Source organism: Centruroides sculpturatus, unplaced genomic scaffold (assembly GCF_000671375.1).
Source record: "Centruroides sculpturatus isolate CEXI.00-Female unplaced genomic scaffold, Cexi_2.0 scaffold19, whole genome shotgun sequence".
NCBI classification, from domain to species: Eukaryota; Metazoa; Arthropoda; class Arachnida; order Scorpiones; family Buthidae; genus Centruroides; species Centruroides sculpturatus.
Genome location: NW_019386694.1, coordinates 882,340 through 897,473, shown reverse-complemented (window position 1 = coordinate 897,473; position 15,134 = coordinate 882,340).

Genomic DNA, 15,134 nt, shown 5'->3' with positions numbered 1-15,134 from the left:
AAAGGCAGGAGTCGCAAACTGGCGGCCGACAGACCGGAGACGGTTCGTTAATGCTTTATATCCGACCCGACACCTTGACGATTTCTTTTCTAAAAATCAATGTTTATAGCATCTTGTAGGAATTAAAACAGAGCAAGTGCAAACAGTGCAAATTTTATAGCAAGTGAAAAGAGTTTCACTTGCTATAAAATTATGAAATAAAATGTAAGATATGCTATTATTTGTACTTATCTGGTATAATACTGATCTATTATTCAATAAAATTGATATGTGAAATGAATTGACAATGGCTGTCACTACATTATAATTAGAAGAAAAAAAAAATTAATACTTTCTAAGTGTTAATCTTTCAGTAATAAGCTGCACATTATTGATGATATGATTAGATTGCATAGAGTAGTCCAAAATTATTGAACAAATTAAATTAATATAATTTAGAATCGAAAAATAAATATATAATATAAAGAGGCATTTTCTTATATGAGATTTCTCTATGTTAAAAAAAAAAACATTAATCGAATTACACAATCAAAAAATGTGCAGTTTTGACTTTTTCAAAGAAAAATCCATTAAATTCTTATATTTCAACTCGCTATTTATCGTATACTTTCAGATATAATCACAAAATTTTCAGTGATTTCATCTGAATTACGAAAGCTCAAAGAAGAGAACATTTTCCCACATTTTGTATACTTATTTTAAGAATTATCTTGTATCAACTAATATCGTTTTTATTGAATTATCCTATAAATAAATATGATTTAATATATTATTAATACTTTGGTACGAGGCATTAAATAACATTTTCCTAAACTGTATAAATGAATGTCGATTTTTTGTTATATAATTACTAAACATATTTATAAATTTTTATTGTTTTTTTTTTTTAATAAATATGATTTATAAAAATTTCTCTTCTCCAATTATTAACGCTTACTATCATCTTGAGATTCTTTNGAGTTTTAATTTTCATTTATTTATCGTATAAATAAATGACATAATTATTGTACAGATATTAAATTAAGCGATGAAACTGTTTAAAAATTTAAATTTGAAATTTCGACGTATAATTGCTGCATTTAAATTTTTAAATATTACAAACTAACCAATCGGCGATTTCGTATAATTTTAAGCGAAGTATTGTCAAGATTTTACTATTTTTTAAATTATTATAATAAAAATACATTTAAATACTTTTACATAAAAATACATTTAAAATTTCTTTTTTCCTTATATATATATATACATAATTATAGCTTGATTCTGTAGAAGAGACTAGATATTAATAACTAGTAGTAGCAGTTAGGATTTTTCTGCTTCCTAATCTCTAACAAAAGTGCTTCACTTTCTTGGCGTAGAAACCCACACAATTGATTGACCTGTCAATTATTTGCTGGATTTTTCCTGCTAAGACATAAGTCTTTGCGATAAACTTAACGAACTTTGGATAGTGAAGTTCGTTAACTTTATCGCAGTCTTGTACAAATTATGAGAAATTGCAAGAGCTCGTTTGTATAGAGGATTTGCTAATAAAGACATTGTTAAATTGTAAGAAAGAAAAAAAAAATATATGTATATATATAATATTGGACGTTACTGAACATAAATTAAGTTTTTAGTGCTTTTTCTTTCTTCACTAGTTGAAAATTAATATATTTTTTTTCTTATAATTTAAAAGGGAGAGTTTGGAAATTTAATAATGATCATAAAAAAGCTTTTGTGTATAATTTTTGTTGTAAACTTGTCAGAAATTTAATTTTGAAATAAAATATACTGATTGGATAAATCGAAATTTAAACGAACCAATAAAAAAATTGAAGAATAAAATGATTTTTTAATAACATTAATATCGATACAACGTTATTAAATTAATTACCTGTTTATAAGTTTAAAAAGTATTATTTTTTATAATTTTTAATAAATGGAATTTTATTGTAATTCAAAATAATTAATAACTGTCTTTAAGAAAATTAAAATAATTATAATTTTTATTGGTTTTTCACCTCTTAAAATTACAGTTTTATTTGATCTATAAAATTTAATATTGGATTTTTGGAATATTGAATATTGAATATTATTTTTTGAACGATTTTCATATTTCAAAATTCCTTAAAATTTTCTTCAAATAACTTTAAAGAATATTCGGAACCGTTAAAATTCTAAACGGATCGATCCATTTTAAAATTTGTTTACACCATTGTAATCCGTATTAAAATCCTAATGAATGATATGCTACAAGATATGGATCAAAGAGCTTAAACGTCAGTTTTAGTCTTTAAAGGTGAAAGGTCAAAATATCACAAAAAAATGCAGATTTTAGACCTCTTGACACTCCTAAAGTTTTCAAATATAAGACCAGAGATAGGCCAAGGATGGCTATTTTAATTTTTTCCTATATTTGTATGAAATTTCCTTCATAATAAAAGTTTCTAAATAACGAAAGTAAGCAGTTAAACAGTTTGTTTATTTGAAATAACAAATCGAGTAAAATTCATGCAATATTTTTGGAATTCATCCATTTGAAGATCCATCTAAAGAAATTTAAAAATATAAAATATTCTAAACAATCCAATCATAACAAGAAGAGTGTTGGAAGAACATTCTCTTGTTGTGATAGTTGAATTGCTCGTTCGTGTTACATCAACAGAAATAGCCTTTGTATATTCAACTTATATTTTCTCTAAGTTACATTTTAAAATGTTCTCTTTGATAATTTACTGTTAGCGTACGGAAAGACTGCGTTATTATTCAGGAATGTAGCTAGTGATTCTCGAGAGTAAGAACATTCACACTTAAAATATATGAATATTGTAATTCGTAAAATTATATACTTTATAGATCTCCTCAAAAATAATTAAAATTAAACCTTGATAGTAATTTACACTTACATTCTTATTCATTTTAAAGATTGATTTAAGCCGTTGTTGTTGTCTTTAGCGCTGTTTTCTGAATTTAATGTAATTTATAGCAATTTAAAATGTGTAAGGATTGTTTATTTATATTGTATGTGTGTAAGTATAATTTTCTACAATATCTTAAGTGTATTAACATATTAAAACGTACATATAGGGCTTTCCAGAGGTCAAATTAGCTATCTTTTTGAAGACTTTAGCAGTGAGGATTGGGTCTTCTCGCTGCTCTAGAGTGAGACCTTTTTCTAGAAAAAACGAGCTAACCTGAAAATTTTCTTAAAATTATTAACTTTTTATAAGTTAATATAAAAAATGAATTTTCTTTTCATCAAATTCAGATAGTCTCTTTCTTAGTATAGAATAAAATAAAATGAACGTAAATGAACCTTATTTAAATTTCTTAAATTATCGAATTACAATTGTTTTTTTTAATTATAAGGGGAAAAATAAGAATTCCTAGGGATCGCGGGATTCTTCACTTGCGAATTGCACAAACCAATTAATCTACTATTGGGCCTCAGTGTATCGGGACAAGAAAAACGATTGCAAAATCGTATTATAATTTTTTAAAATAATATTATATACTGTATATATATTAAACAAACAACAGCATTACAACCCGATACATTATAAACTACAAGCCAATCAATGTAGTATTATAGCCGATATCTAACCGTATAACATACGGCATTGGTTGGCTTATAGTATATATATATATAGGGGAGACCGGGGCAACTTCGGCATGCGGGGCAAGTTTGTCAAGCGCTTTTTTTAAAAAACAAATTAAAAGGAGACTTTGGTTATAGGTTAGGCAGTTGAGTTTTATTGGTGGCTTGTTGAGTGTAGTGTTTTTATTGTTCTCCAACAAGCGTAGTTGAATTATCAAGCAAATTTTCATTTTCGTTCAATTCCATATAATATTTTTTTTCCATTTATATTGAATTGGCAGGTTTTGTTATAATTCCATGATAACGAAAGTTACTTTTCCTGTTAGAAGGATGTAACTTCAACTTATTCACGTGGCCAGATCGTGGCTTGGCATTCTGTTCTCAGGGTTGTACTTAATGTTTCGAAATCATGACTAGCGGGGTAAGATCGGCAACATAAAGCCACATTAGAAGCAAAGGATAAAAATCAAACAGATGATAAATGAAAACATGTTTGCATTTGTTATTCATGTATATATGTCTTTGAACTTGCATTTCGTTGTAATAATATTAAATGGGTGTTGGATTTGTATTTCTTTGTTTTAATAGTGAATTCCAACTTATACATTGTTAATAACATAATTTTATATACGTGCCTATCTTGCCCCATTACTGTTGCCCCTATACCAGGGGCAACTTTAATAAAAATAATTAAAATAATTACAACTTTACAAAAAGAGAGAAGTTGCCGATCTTGCCCCTATACCCGGGGCAACTTCGTCAATTTCTCTCTTCTTGTAAAGTTGTAATTATTTTAATTATTTTTATTTCCAAACTGATTTTAACCAGTTCTATAGTAAGGTAACATTCCAATAGACAACATGCAAAGCTTTTTTTTCAGTTTACAGCAGTATTTATTACATAAAATTTAAGTAAAGCTTAACATGCCGATCTTGCCCCGGTCTCCCCTATATTAATAAACAAGGAATGCAATGGTATGAATAGTTTGTAAAAAATACATTTTTGAGTGGCCATAAATGTGAGCCAAGTTGTCCTTTACATGATATTTGCGTAGGCCTCTTCATAGGCTGTGTAAATAATATGCACAAGACATCAATGTAGTAAGGTCTGTCTGAAGTAAACAAGATTTTCTCGTGTCAGAGGCTGTGTATTTATGCAGTTTACATTAAAATAAAACTAAACATTTGATTTAATTTTATACATTTTATTTTCTAATACTAAAAAGCTGTATTTTAAGAATAAAAATATTACAGAGAAGGATTTAGTGATCAATATATCTTACGTCATAACTTTTTTTTCAATTTTTCGAATGAAATAACTCAAATAATACGATTTACTTGCGTATTTACGCAATACCCTATTTTAAACAATGAAGTTTTAGTTGACAACAAAAATTGCTATCATTTATTTTAAAGCAACTTGAGAAATCGATTAATGAAACAAGATAGATGTAGAATAATGCAAAGAAAAATGATTTAAATATAGATCTACGCATTTCTTTTAAAAAAAATGAAGATTAACGTCGAGAAATCTTTACATAAGATATTGAACAAGTTTTCAAGACCCAACTGAACTTTACTGATTATATAAATTTAAAACTAGAAATTAAATCAAAGTAATATAAATTAACAGTTTAAAAATTTTATAAATTTATTTTAAATGTTTATAAATTCACAAGAATAAAACGGTTTAATAAACCTCGTCTGTTAAAAACGTTGCACTGTATCTATGAATAAAAAATGTATTATGTTAATTTAATATTGTTTTGTAGTATATTAATTTATACTAATTAATTCGAAAGCCTAAAAATTTGCTAATTTCTTTAAAAAAGAAAATAATGTAAACAAACATTTAAAGCAAATATCTTTAAAAAACTTCTGCTTATGATAAAAGATATAATTCAAAATTCAATATTTAAGTTTTTATTTTCTATATACTGGACATGAATATATATTTAGAACTTTTATAAGATTTTTTTATATTGTATAAAAGTAGAGAAAAATGTGGAAGACACACAAAGAAACAATCAAAACTCTTCTTCCTTTCAATTCATCACGATAGAGAATTGCATCAACTTGCAATTGATGGAAAAGCCTACGCGTTCGGTTTTAAATTGCAGACTGGAAAATCAAACTTTGATATTTTTCGGTTGGTATATTAATTGAATTGAAGAAGCTTTACACGGATCTATTTGATCCGAACCTAACCATAATTTGGGTTGACGTACCAAATCCTGTAACGTAATCTTATTTTTATCTACTTTTTTTGATTGTTAGTTCAACTGACAGTCGCTCGAAAAAAAATGTTTTGGCTTTCATTTTAGTACCGAGATTTAAATCTTATTCAAAATATTTCTTCAAATATATAGGAATAAATTGCCCACAGTTTTATTGGATTATATATATATTTTTTCTCGACTCTACAGAAGTTATTCTTGTGCACGTATTAATAATGTAATAGTATCTTACATAAACAAACCACATGTACTTTCTAACTTTAGTAGTGAATATTTTTGAATTTTGTGAGTGAATATAACATTTTTTTGAAACTTTTTTCCCACTATATTACAGATATATGATCTGTGGGATTTAGTCCCCAAAACGCGTTTTTTAGCTTTATAAAATCCCTGCGAGTTTCTAGTTCCTGGGTTATTTATTTTGAAAATAAGAAAGAGAGAGCGAGATATTGGAAAATATTGAACCAGCAGCTGAAACATCAAAACACGATAATAAACAAACGTGAAAAGAAATTTCATCATCCAAATAAACAAAAAAGTTAAATAGATTCGAGGTTCATTCCATCCTCACTTTTGCTTTGGTTATAAATATTTAAAAATCTAACTGAACATCACTAAGAACGAGTTTTCTGATAGGCGAAATGCTTTAAAGTTAAGTTAAATTGAATGTTTAAAAATTAAATTTTCTGTATTCTTTGCCAGGATGTAATGATTTCATTTTAATGAATTCTATTATTAAATTCTTAAACTTGCAGATCAATAGATAAGACTATGTTAAAGATACCATCTTGTACTTTACGCTTAAATATAATCAGATAACCCTATAAAATACTTAATGTAACTTTATAATATAGTTTTAAGAAACTTTTATGGTTTATTTATATATCGTTTTATCTGATTAAATTATTAATTAAAATAATTTATAATTACATTAGTAGATAAGCTACAATAAATGTTATATTTAATGTATAATCCGCATTAATTTAAGTAACTTTAATCGTCTTATATACTTCTTTATGACTTAATTCGTAAAATTTATGTAAAATTCATTTTATATTTATTAAATTCGTAGGTAAATTAATATCGAAACGTATTACTTTGGGCGGAAATTTTTAAATTAAAATTAATTATTAGTAAATATTTAAATTATCACAAGAATGGTTTAATCAAATCTGAACGTTTACTTTATAAAAAAAATAAGAGAAAAAATTTACATTTTCTTGCTTAAAAAAGATGGATATTTGCCACATCAGCCTTTAAATTTACATGATTTTAGATTTGCAGATAAACTGATTTTAAACTGAGAAACGTTCAAACGTGAATAACCTGGAATTGGAGCGTAAAAAAATTATTCACATGAGAATTGTTCAAGATATTTATTTCTCTTCGGTCTAAATTTCCAGAAAACTAAAGCGAAAATAAATCTTCGAGTTGTGTAAAGGAGAAAAGTTGAGCTTTTCGATCCTTATTCTACTATTAGGTCCTTCTACTTGTCGATTTTAAGGCCTACATCTTTTTTTTCTCCACATATAAAAACCTTATTCAATTTTTTTCTTAACGTAAATATATATATATATAGGCCTACATTAATTAAATTTGCTGAATTTATATATTAATATATAAATTCAGCAAATTTAATTATTTTTTATACTTTGCTTGGTATAAATTTAAAAATCTACACATGCACAAATTTATGTTCAGATAAGATTGTTTGCTGGCATGAATTATAGAAAATACTTTATAAAATTAAATAAATAGATAAAGTAGGTTTTAAACTTTCCTTTTCATATCATTCAACCCTAAACAATTTAGTAAAGAGCATCAGAGGACAAAGATGAGCATCTAAGATTGATTAAAAGTTTTTGTTAGTAGGCAAGAAGATATTGTGGATAGTAAGAAAGAAAATCGATGCAACCGAGACGGTTTTTGTTATTTTTTTCTCTCCGCTTCTTGCAAGCTATATATCTAGAGTAATACCCGGTTGGCATTAGATATATGGAGTGTGTCGACTATTATTCGTGGTCATCAGCATTCATCTGAGAAGATTCCCCAGCTTCAATCCACAATAGAAGGTGATAAAAATCCGCTTAGAAGGGATGCTTTCTATTTAACATTTTAAAATCGACGGTAGAATATTATCATTTATCATTCCATCCAAATTTGGAATGTAATAATCTATATTTATTATCTATAAACCTTTCCATTAAATTCTGTCATTCATCTGTTTGAAATATGATCATAGACAGATTTGATAGTTCCGTTAGCGCTTTTATTATCTTCTTATATTTTGATAGGAAAATGTATTTTAATCTAAAGAAATATATTTATTTATTATTTTTTCCGTGTTATTACTGTTTTTTAATATGTTTTGGTATGTGTTTTTCATTACCGAGTAGCAATAGATTGCATTTTTAATATTAAGCTACCTTAAAAGACATATAAGGAGAGTTTTGTGGAAGGAAGGAAAACACAAAAGACAGGATAAAGAACCGAGATAAGATATCTTCCTAATTAAAATGTTAATTGAGATGCAAATAAATCCCATATACATGCACATTGTACTAATCTCTAACCGGTTTTCGCATATATGCACATCAACTAACTCTTCTCTAATTATTTTAATGTTAGAAAAGGAATAATTCTCATTTATTTATTGGTATTTTTAATATTTAAAACCGCTATTTTCAAATATTAATTTTCCTTTATTATTTTACATTATTATTTATCTGTAATTATAGAAATGTTTGTCTTCTTGATAAATGATTATCTTAATTAATTTTCTCTCTTCTCCCCTTTATATAATTATCATTTTTTCCGCTTCGTTGCATCATTATTTTTGTTAATTTTTCTTCTTTAAGATTAATTTTTGTCAATATTTTTCTATTTGTAATATATTATTAATTTATTAATGTTTTTCTTGCATAATTATTTTTCTATATATACAAACGTTAATTTTTAATTAATTTTTCCTTTCTATAAACTTTTCTCTTCATTTCGCTTAGTGATAATTTTATTTAATATTTTTAATATCATTTCTTATTCACTTTTCCATCTACAGTATTATCACTTTTATTGTTGAGAAAGTGGTAAATTATGAAGAGAAATTAAGAAAATAATTAAATTTGTTTTCCTGTTTATTATTATTATTATTTAAAATTGTCTTTACATCTTATTTTAATTTATCTTTTTTTCTATTTTTATATTTTAATTAAAAATAAAATAAAAATTAGTCTTTAGAATTGAGATAGAAAGAAAACCATAATTTACTTTTTTTATCCTCATTTAGCAAAATAAATTTTATTTATTTTTTAACAAATCATTGTTTAGGATCGACATCTGTTAGTTATTAAAATTTAGTGACAATTTTATTATTGTTTATAAGAAAGAAAGAAAGCTGTGGAAAGGGTTAGATCTGCATAGTCATCATCATTCTATAGATGGCCTGGGAGCTATCCTTTTTCATTATCTACCTCAACGGCATCGAAAACAGAACAGTATAAAGCTAGAGAAATCTAATTTCTGAGGAAGATCATTTTTTATATGGAACAGATGTGGATATAAAGTTCCTCATAAGTTAATAGTTTTTTTCCCTCCCTTCCTTTCTTCTTCATCCTCCTCCTTCTTCTTCTAGAGAACACTTCTATCTATTGATAAAAATTTAATATATAATTTGTCCAAGTTTATATATATTTTTTCGTTATCTCTGTCATAGACAAGATATAATTTTGTTTTCATTCTTTCTGCAGTTATTCATAATCTTATAGCCTATACGCAAGTAATTTAATTATTTATTCGATAAATTTAAATTTCTGGCCGGCATTAAAGATTTAAATTTATAAGATAACGATATTTTATTGCGTTTTTTAAAAGGTTAATACAGAGAAATGAAAAATTCGAAATCAATTACTTAATATCGTAATGAGTGAATTTGATGTTTTGAACTTTTTACTTATGCAAATTATCTTCTTTTTTTTAAGTAATTAAAATTTGTTTAGTTGGCAAAAAGGCAACTAGATAAAAGAACAGTTCATTTAATTCAAGACCAACGGAGCACGAAGAAGTGATGTGATCAGCATCACGCTCGATCACCTTCAACATCCCCAAAGATCGCAGTTAAATATCTAAGATAAGATGAGACATATGATTGGAAAAAAATTAATTTTTAATTAATAAATATATATTTAAATTTATTTTTTGAAAATTATAATTCGTTTTTGACATTTAAAATTGCTTAAAATATAACACTATATAACCTTTTGTTAAAATAATAATTACATCTCATACTTATCTTTTTCTAGTCGAGATGAGTTGTTTAACAAAAACATTCTTTTATTAATTAGAATATTTTTTCCCTTCCTTTTTTTAAGAAGGTTGACAGAGACTAAATTGAATTAGAAGTTAGTTATAATAAAGGAGTTTTAAAAAGTGTCAAGTCGACATTGAACGAAAATTTTAAATGACAAAAATTAATGAAAGGAACTAAGGATCGTATTAATATGTATGAATTTTAAAAAGTTAATTTTCTTTTTTAAATGCAATTAAGAATTTTTTAAAAGGTAAAGCTTAGTAAGATGCAAAAAATGCAATTTTTAAAAAATAAGTTTGTGAATTGTAATAGGGAAAAACCTATGTATAGGCTATATATAAAGCTAAATCTAGAAAAACTAATCATCTTGGATAAGATAGGAAAGGATTAGAAGGGATTTACAATTTGCCAAGTTAAAGAAAATACTATCTAAAGATATAAACAGATATAAAACAGGTTATTAAAGTTAAGATAGTGTCAACAGCCAAAGAAATGAAAAATTGCACACTTACTAATAGCTCGAGAATCTTTCCTTTATTGAATTTTTTCTTATATCCATCAATAAAAAGAAATATATATATTTCTTATACTACATTTTTGTACTATTTATCTTTCGAATTAAAATTTTCGTACTTTGTTTTTAAAAAGGGGAATTCAATGACAAAAAATAAAGATAATTTTTCTATTCCGTTAAACTTTCTGAAATGTGTATTAACAATTACAATTCTGCATAATGATGGCTACATTCTAGAAAACGTTATTGTTGTTAGAAAAACGGCTGAAATAATATATATTTTTTTCTTCTTCCTTCCTCTATTTTAAAGCCAATATACATCGGAATTTTTTCGAAAATATGGCTTTACAAATAAGATTACAAATTTATTTGTTTATCCATTCTGTACAAAAGGATTAGAGAGAGAGAACTCGTTATACTCTTTTCACTAGATAACAGCTTGTACAGCACTTTTCTTCGCTATGCAACGACCTACTTTGCATAGGAATTGCCTAACTATCTTATTTTCTACGGCTATTTTTAATATAGAAACACAAATAGCAAACTGGATATTAGAATTTTTCGAATTATCCAGGAGTTCAAGGATAATAAACATTCAAATTATTATTGTAAAGAGAATTTAATATATATATATTTTTTTTATCTTTTATTATTTCTGCATGCTGAATACGTCAAGTAAAGCGATGATGATGATGATGATTCACGTAGCAGTTGATTTGTCAGAAAAGACATAAATGAATGTCCCGTGAGATTAATTTATCTTCATTTCTTGGTGTAAGATCATTTAAAATGTCATGTTTAAACTGCGAATTTTATGTTTATCTTATATTAAGAATAACATTCCATGCAGAAAATAGGAAATATAATGTTTAAATTATTTTCTTTTGTAATTTTAAGAGATTTTTATCTCATTATCAGAATCTAACTTTATTATAATTCGGTATAGAAATATGTATTAAAAATTATCATTTTCAATAAATAACACGAATTAAATTTTATATATTGTAAATTTCCATTTTAAAATTGTTTTGTAGTTTATACGAAAATCAAAAGCGAATTTTAAATTTTCTGTAGGTATTTTTTGTTTAATAAATTATTTAAATTTTTAAAAGGTAAATTTCCTCCAGTATAAAGTTCTTAAATTTGTAAATTCTTACACAAATCAGTTCAGTTTATGCTCGGCTGTTACTACAAATCGAATAAATCGTATGGTTTGTAGAATGTAACCTTAAATTATGTGAGTTTCTACAACAATCAACTCTTCTATAGTATAATGTTTTTATATAATAATTCGCGTAAATTCTGTAGCTTGGTTTTCCATCAAAATTAGGGAATTTTTGTGGTTTATACACTAAACGTTTTTTGTGGAAGTTTCGTATCTACTCACTAAATTTAGTAAATTTTTATCACGATATTCCTACATTTTACTTTATAGCTTTAAAACGTAATAAATTATACTGTAAAATTTTTATATTTTGTACTATATATCAGATATAATAATTATAAATTCAATTAAAAAATTAATGGATTGTAGTGATAAGGCAACACAAAGGCAAACTTTTCAAGTGGGGATGCCTCCCGGGAGAATCTTCTGTGGGAAACTGGTTCCTATTCAGATGTTAAAGAAGTGAAAACCGAAAAAATCCACGTGGTCAGCCCATTAGTGAGGCACAAACCCACGACGAATTACCAGTGTTCAGTGGTTTATCCACTCGACTACTAGTGGGCAAAAATGAATAAAATCCTGAGAACAAAATTTGAAAACTTTACAATTAATAAATTCCGCAAAATAATAATACTTTAAAAATTTTCATCACAAATTAAATATATTTTATATAGAAATGCAGCAAATTAAGGGAGATTGTACGAATCTTATCATCCCTCAAAAGTCAATTAACCCCATTAAAAATTATTCTTATATCTTTTCTCCTAATTTTCATAAATACAGGATGTTTACAAAGTTAGTTTTTAAAAACTGAATAAGGGAGCAATATTTTAATTTTTTTTGACCCATTCTCTAGATTAGTAAATAATAAATTTTAATCGGTATAAGTTAAAAAAATAATTTTGAGAAATTTTTTTTTCCATATAACAATTCAAACGGATTTTGTTGTTTCCAGTTTTCTATAATAAATCAAATAATTTTTACTTTGTATTTTCATATTTTATATAAGAATTTATGTAAATTTTGTGACTTGAAAATTTTTACTACAAAGTATAAAAAATTTATGACTTGTACGTTTCCAATTCTTATATTCTGGGGACTGTAAATTTCTAATACAATATGCAGATGCTGAAGAATACACTTGTCTATCATAATATATAATTTTTTGAATTGCAAATTTTTGCAAAAATCAGCTAAAATTTGATAGTGATATATAGACTTCTAGTGTGCATCATATAAATTTAATGATTTATAAATTTCCTCATAAATCGAGATACATCTTATCAACTAAATTTTGCGGTTTAAAAACGTTCCAAGCCACAAATCAATAAACTTTAGTAAGTTTCAGTACAAATTTTAATGCAGTCGAACCTCTAATAACGACCAACTCCAAACAATGGCTAGTTTTTATGTTGCTGTCAGTAGCCGTTGTTAAGAGGTTTGAATGTACTGTACTTCCTGCAATTAAATAATATAGACTTCATGTTTGTATGGGTATCATTCAAGTCGCATTCGTACAGAAGATTATAATTGATGAAAATTCACATTCTTGACAGGAATATCCCGTTTTATTACTCATGCACGAAAGATGATCCGGAAAACAAGAGGTTTACTATTGTTATTTGATTATAGAATAATAATTTCAATGATGAAGAATAAGGTTTGATGTCATATCTGATCGATCAACAGAAATAAAACGACGAAATTTGATCGTCTATTATTAAAAAGTAAAAGAATTTAGAGATAAGAAGAATCGATGAAAGTTTCCTTATTGTTCTCTAAACTTCTCAAATAATCTAACTCCATTTTTGTTTTGTCAGAATTATTACACCTTAATGATACAACTACTGAGAACTTTCTATACCATTGCCTCACACATACAACAACAAATTCACCTTTACCTCAGCTTCATTTACAGCTCAATTGTCAATTTACCGGGTTATATCCTCTGTTTTCTTTCTAAAAGTGAATATATGAAGTTAACTGGAATACTTGTTTTTTCCCACTAGAACTAGATTATGATCCCATCTATCACAAAGAAAATTACGTGCAGAATTCTGTAACGTAAACAGTAAATAAACAATTTATCAAAGAAAAATGAAGAGTTATTCTTAATTTAAAACTGCATAAGTTTCGATATCTACTTAAGAAATTAAAATTATTTTTAACAAGGAAACGTCTTAAGTTAATTATTTTTAGCTCTTGTTTTATTCATCGTCTTCTTTTAGATTAGTTTATCTTAATTTGTTTTCCCTTCTAAAATCTTCATTAATTCTATTTGTAAGATAATTAAATGTTATTATCAGTAAGATAAATTATTTTTAAGTCCGTCAAATAATTGAAGAATTGTAGGAAAAAAGACAAAAGAGAAGCAGTTTCCACGCTAAGACACTGTACACACACTTTTTTTCCCTTATTCTCTTCTTAGTTTTGGTGTTAATTTATTTGTGAAAATAATTTATATAATCAATTATCATTAATTATTTATTTTACATATATAAATGCCTGGTAGATAAACATGTAAACGTAATCAAATCGTAGTTCAACCAACCGATAATAAATAATTAATGAGAGGAAGATTAATTTGCAGCAATGTATAAAACTTAATATATCAAATGATCATCAACTATATTTACACTTATATATCGAGATAATTTTTATTTAATTGATGTTATCTTCATTGTAATTATTGTATCATCAATTTAACTTAGATAATTTATGTTTTTAGCATGAAAAATTACATTAATTATCTCATGAAATTTCATGTTTTATATAAGACGGAGAACTAAGTTGTTATCTTAATTTTGTTTTAATTTTTATTACATTTAACTACTATTTTTTTCTTGTTTCTTATCATAAATGCTGAATTGCAAGGCTTTTTTTTAGTTTTTTAAACGCTTAGAGGAATGACTCACTCTCGAAATTCATTGAAAGTAGCGATCGAAATCGGCAAACCGCTTCATAACTATAAGAGGCTGATGCGAATAGAAATGCTTCTCTTTGATCCTGTTTCTATTCATGCCAATTCTTTGATATATTCTTTTGAAATATTCCATACATTGCTAGACACGTCACATATATACTAACGTTATTTACAAGTAGAAGTATTTTTTTTTAATGGTCAAAAAGCCTTTATCTTCTTCCATCCGTGTTTAAGCAAGCAATCCTTCAGAAAGTAAAAGGTGTTTTTTAATTAATATCACTCATTTATACTTTTATTTAATATTTACTTGGTGTAATTAGCTTTATTAATGTTTAAATATTAATTAACGTAAAAGTTTTTTTTTAATTTATATTAATAAATAAATAAATAATTTAAAAAAAAAATTAGGC